The sequence below is a fragment of the Acomys russatus genome, chromosome 2 (assembly GCF_903995435.1).
Source record: "Acomys russatus chromosome 2, mAcoRus1.1, whole genome shotgun sequence".
In the NCBI taxonomy this organism is placed as follows: domain Eukaryota; kingdom Metazoa; phylum Chordata; class Mammalia; order Rodentia; family Muridae; genus Acomys; species Acomys russatus.
The window spans coordinates 54,955,952-54,962,703 of record NC_067138.1 but is presented as its reverse complement, the minus strand read 5'-3'; positions in this window follow the sequence as shown (position 1 = coordinate 54,962,703).

The following is a 6,752-nucleotide window of genomic DNA, read 5'->3' as shown; positions in this document are numbered from 1 at the left end:
AGTCTGTAATCTGGCCAGCGGGAGAAAGCAATTTCCACTAACCCCACAAATCCTCCTGCGTCAGATGTCAGGGATTTTCTGAACTGAGGTTGAATTCCCGTGCCCTGTGGGACATTCTTGGGCTGGACAAAATTAGTTCAGGATCAAACATGGTGACTGTCGGTGAGGGTCTGAATTGTCAAGTCGATCGAACAGAAAGAAGAAAGTAAATGTCTGTCTGCTTGTCGTGATCCTCCCCTGATCTACAGAAGCTTCTAGATGTTTCTAGTTTACCCATGGTTTCTGTAACCTTGGGGTTGATACCTTGAGGGCACCTGTGGTGGAGGTTAAGAGGTCAAGTGGGGGAAAGGCTTGGCCATAGTGTGCAAAGAAAGAGCGAAAGCCCTTGGTAGTTGCAATGTTCCTGTTACCAGCCTGACTGGGGTTTTACCTTTGGAACTGCCATCAAGTACTGTCTTATTTGACACTTTCCCAGAAACCTTGGCACATTATCTATAGGTCCAGACTTCTATCTCCATCACAGGGCAGAGGCAGAGTCCCAGGAAGGAGGGCTACATCCAGGACTCCAAATTATTGTCTCTTCCAAGCTCTGCTCATACAGTTGAGAACTTTCAGACTGCTGACAAACTGAGTCAGGATTCCCAGAACACCACAGCTGAAGAGGCAACCAGCAACCCAGGCAACCTGGGCTGGCCTTGAACGCTCTACATGGCCCCCTGATCTTCCCGTCTCTACAGGGGTAGACTTTTTAAAGGTAGAGCCTAGGACATGTACTGTGCTGCATAGCTATAAGTGCAATATTCTGAGAAGCTGAGGCAGGAAGATTATACATTTGAGGTGAGCCTAGGCTACATGGCAAGACCACACTGAAGAACCAAGGAACGAAGTAAAGGGAAGGAGTACCTGCAGGAGGATGAGGAAGATGAGAAGAAGGCAGCAGAGGAGGACTGGGATCTGTAAGACAAGTAGATGATGGGGAGGAGGCTCCTCTTTTGATGAGATTAATGCTGTTCTCAAAAGACCCTATTAGTTTCTAGGAGCGTAAACTCTTATTAAAAAGCAAAGCCTTGTCCAACCTCTCCACCCAGCCAGATCCTACAACACCTTTATCCAGGGTCTCCTACTGAGTCTACCTGACCCTCCCCTGGACTGTCCTCCCCAGCCTGACAGATCTATTCTGGGTCCCACATCCAGTGCCCTGGTCTAGACTAGGCAACTCTGCTGGAGTCACAGGGAACCTCTAGGTTTCCATAGGGACCCATCCTTGCCAGTATCCAAACCCACAGGCCTCTCCCATACCAAACCCAACCTCTCCAACCAGCCAGATATACTCCCACACTCCAGGCCTGGACCAGGGTGCACATCCTGTACACCAGCCCTCTGTTCACCTGACTCCATTCTACCTAAGCCACTTCTAACCATTAGGCCCAATCCATCTGCACTTTCTCTCTTCTGCCTCAACCTCTTCTGTCCATATCAAAATTAGAACTAAAAAAAGAAGTCTACATACCCAGCTCTCAGTGAAAAAGAAAAAAAACAAAAACAATATGAATGATCAATACAGTATCTTCTCTCACACACGTACCAGTCCTGTAGAAATGCTTGCCAATGAGAATTACCTGGATGAACTCCTGCACACAGAATTTAAGAGACCAATCATAAACTTCATCAAATATTTAAAGAGTATAAAGAATACACAAAGAAAGAGCTTAATGATATTAAGGATAATAAATGTCTGAATGGTTGCCAGGAAAACACAAAGATAAGGCTAATGGAAATGGTGAAGACAATCCAGGACTTGAGAACGAAAGTCAATAAGGAGAGGGAAATGCTGACAAGGACTCAAGTTGAAATGAAGATGGAATGGAAAAACTTAGTAACCAAATGGAAAACTCAAAGGAAATCCTTATAAGTAGAACAAAGACAGAGTATCAGGATCCAAAGATAAAGCAGAGGATTTAGAGCAAAGAAGCAAGCAATATGAGAAAACATTTTAAAACTCAGGAAAGGAACACACAGGAAATGTGGGACCCCATGAAAAGACTAAACCTTCAGATTATAGGCATAGATGAGGAAGAAGAATCCCAAGTCTTCAACAAGATCATAGAAGAAAACATCTCCAAACTAAGGAAAGACACACCCACACATCTAGGCACAAGAAGCACACAGAACACCAAGCAGACAAGACCAGAAAAGAAAATCCCCACAGCATCTCATAGTCAAAACAATAAGTGTACCTAATAGAAAAAGTAGATTGAAAGTAGATTCAAGAGAAGAAACACAAGTCAAATATAAAGGAAAATCCATTAGAATAACAGCTGATTTATCAATGGCCCGAAGAGCCTGGAGCAATGCTTTCAAAGTCCTAAAAGAACATGATGGCCAACTTAGTTTAATATACCCAGCAAAACTATCTGCCATATTTCAAGGAGAAAGAAGAACTTTTCATGATATAAACAACCTTTTAAAATTACATCTAAAAATCCAAATACAGGAAGCAATATTTTGAGCTAAAAGGAAGAGTGAGCACAGCTAAATACAAAGCCATGATTTCTAAAACATAAAATATCACTGGAATATAAATAGCAATGCCAAAACCAACAACACAGTGACCACAATTAACACACACATTTCAATAATAACTTTAAATGTTATGGCTTCAATTCTCTGATTAAAAGACATAGGTTGACTGTGTAGATCAAGAAACATAAATCTGTCTGTTGTCTATAAGAAACATATCTTAGCTTTCAAGATAGAAACTGCCTTAGAGAATGAAAAAACAACAGGGCGTGGTGGCGCACACCTTTAATCCCAGCACTTGAGAGGCAGAGGCAGACAGATCTCTGTCAGTTTGAGGCCAGCCTGGTCCACAAAGTGAGTTCCAGGACAGCTAGGACAACACACAGAGAAACCTTGTCTCAAAACAAACAAACAAAAAAATGAACAAGCATGCCCCAATCACATGGGACCAGGAGGTAAGCAGGCATTGTTACCCTAATATATGACAAGATAGAATTTAAATTAAAATTAATCAGAAGTGATAAAGAGGAGCCCTTCATTCTCATCAAGGAAGTAGTTAACCAAGACGATATTACTATTCTAAACAGAAATGCACCAAATTCTGACACAACCAGTTTCATGGGGGAAAAAATGTACTACTGGATTTAAAGACACAGATTAAAACAAGTCATTAATACTAGGTAATTTCAATATGCTGCTTTCTCCAGTAGACAGGATATCTGGACAAAACAAAAAATCACAGAAAAACAGCAGAATTAGATGACATCATACATCAGATGGACCTAACAGATACAAAATATTCCATCCACACGCCAAAATTAATACATTCTACTAAGCAGCACATAGAAGTTTCTCTAAAACAGACCACACCAGGGACACAAAACAAACTCTACAAAATCAAAAGATTTAAATAACTTTGTGTATACCATCTGACCACAGTGTGATAAAACTTAAAATCAACAGGGAACAAATCTCTAGTAAATATACAAACTTGTAAAGATTAAACAACTCATTACTAAACAATGAATGGGTCAAAAAGAAATTAATTTTTTTTTCTAGAACTAAATGAAGAAGAAAACACAACACACCAAAATCTCTGGGACACACAGAAAACAGTCCTATGAGGGAAATTCATAGTTCTAAGCGCCTACATTTAAAAAATCAGAAAGATTGCTTTGCAGATGCTGCTGTCCCCTGCCACCCCTTGCTACAGCCATAGTCAACCCCACCATGTTCTTCCAACATTGCAGTTGATGCCGAGCCCTTGGGCTGCAGCTCTTTAGAGCTGTTTGCAGACGAAGTTCCAACGACTGCAGAAAATGTTCATGCTCTGAGCACTGGAGAGAAGCGATTTGAATATAAGGGTTCCTTCCTTCTTTCATAGAGTTATTCCAGGATTTATGTGCCAGGGTGGTGATTTCACACTCCATAATGGCCCTGGCAGCAGGTCCATCTATGGGGAGAAATTTGAGGACGAGAACTTCATCCTGAAGCACACAGGACCTGGCATCTTGTCCATGGCAAATGCTGGACCAAATACAAATGGTTCCTAGTTTTTTTTTATCTGTACTGCCAAGTGTGAGTGGCTGGGTGGCAAGTGTGTGGTCTTTGGAAAGACATGAGCATCATGAAAGCCATGGAGGACTTTGGGTCCAGGCAAGACCAGCAAGAGGACCACCATTTCCGACTGTGGACAACTCTAATTCTTTTGACTTGTGGCCATCTTAACCCACCAGACTGTTCCTTCTGTAGCTCAAGAGAGCACCCCCACCCCATCTGCTCCCAGTACCCTGTAATCTCTGCTCTCATTGAAGTTCTTTGGGTTCCATATTTTCCTTATTCCCCTCCAAGTCTAGCTGGATTGCAGAGTTACGTTTATGATTATGAATTAAAAAATAAATAAGAAAAAATCAGGCCGGGCACGGTGGTGCACACCTTTAATCCCAGTGCTTGGGAGGCAGAGGCAGGCGAATTGCTGTGAGTTTGAGGCCAGCCTGGTCTACAAAGCGAGTCTAGGACAGCCAAGGCCAACACAGAGAAACCCTGTCTTGAAAAACCAAAAGAAAAAGAAAAAGAAAAAAATCAGAAAATGATTTAATGATGCAACTCAAAAATTTGGAAAAACAAGAAATAACTAAATCCAAGCCCAGTCAACAGCAATAAACAATAAAAAACCAGAGGATAAATCAATGAAATGGAAACAAAGAAAACAATACAAAGAATCAAGGAATCTAAGGTCTGGTTCTTTAAGAAGAAAAAAAAGACCCACAGACCCTTACCCCAACTAACAGAAAGAAAGAAAGAACCCAAATTAACAAAATTATAAATGAACAGGGAACCATTACAACACCAAAGAAACTTAAAAGATTATAAGAGGATGCCTTAAAAACTTATATTCTATTAAGTTGGAAATCCTAAAAGAAATGGGTAAAATATTAGACTCAGCCAAATCACTAAACTTAAACCAACAGAAGCCAAAGAAAAACAAAACAAAACAAAACAAAACAAAAAAACCAACCTTAACAGACACTGTCTTAGTTATTTTTCTATTGCTGTGACAAAACAACATCATCAAGGGAACTTATAAAAAGAAGCATTTAATTTGGGGCTCACGGTGTCAGAGAGTCAGAGTCCATGACCATCATAGCAGAGAGCATGGCAGCAGGCGGGTGGGCATGTCACTGAGGGGAGAGAGAGAGAGAGAGAGAGAGAGAGAGAGAGAGAGAGAGGAATGGTGAAAAATTTGAAAGCTCAAAACCCACACCCACTGACACACCTCCTCCACCACCCCACCAAGACCACTTTCCAAACAGTTCTACCAACTGAGAACCATGAAATCAAATATACAAGCCTGTGGTGATCATTCTCATTCAAATTATTCCAGACACACACCATATGAGTTGAAATAGTAATTAAAAAGCCTTCCAGCAAACAAAAAATTCAGGGCCAGATAGATTCACGGAAGTATTCTGCAAGGCATTCAGAGAAGATCTTCAGCCAGTCCTTTTTAAGCCCCTCAAACACAGGAACCAAAGGAGCACTCCCAAACTTCTTCTATGAAGTCAGTATCACTCTAATATCCAAACCAAGTGAGGATACAAGAGATTAAAACTACAGGCCAATATTCCTCATGCGTATAGACTCAAAAGTGTTCAATAAAGCACTTGCAAACTAAATACAGACAACAAAAAGACCACCCATTATGACCAAGTTGACTTCATCCCTGAAATGCGGGGATGGTTTGACATACACAAGTCAATAAATGTAATAAATCACATGGACCTAAAGACAAAAATCACATGGTCATCTCAATAGATGCAGAAAAAAGCCTTTGACAAAATCCAGATGCCTTCATGATAAAAGTCCCAGAGAACAGAAGACTAGAAGGAACCTACCACAACAAATAAAAGCTATAAATGAGAAATCCACAGCCAACATAATTGTAAATGAGGGGGGGAAAACTTGAAGCAATCCCAGTGAAGTCAGGAACACGTCAAGGCTGTCTCCTATCCTCGTCTCTTTTCAGTATTGTGCCTGAAGTACTAGCTAGAGCAATAAGTCACAAGAAAGAAATTAAAGGGTACAAAAGGAAAGAAGTCAACTGTCCATATTTGTAGATGACATGATAGCATACATTAGAGATCCCAAAAGCTCTACCTGAAAAACTCTACAAATGAGAACTACATCAATGTGGAAGGATACAAAATCACCTTGGACAAACCAACAGCTTTCTACACACCACCCACAAACATAGAGAAGGCAGTAGTGGACTCATTCCCATTCACGTTAGCCTCAAAGAAAATAAAGCATCTAGGAAGAACCCTAACCTAGTAAGTGAAGGGCTTCACAATGACAGCTTTGAACCTCTAAAGGAAGAGAGAGAGAAATACACTAGAAAATGGAATGACATCCGTGCTCTTGGGTTGGTACAATTAATATTTTGAAAATGGTCATTTTACCAAAAGCCATATAGAGATTTGATCTGATCCCAATCAAAATCCCCATCTCGTTCTTTAGAAAAATAGGAAAAATAAACTATCCTGAAATTCATATGGAATCACAAAAGACCAAGGGTAGACAAAACAGTGCTAAGCAAAAAGGACAATGCTCGGGAGGTGGGACATGGGGATTACTATTCTATATATATATTTTAAAGATTTCTTTCCTTATTTGTTTTATGTGTATGAGTGCTCTATCCACATATCCAGCCTGTATGCCAGAGGAGGGTATCA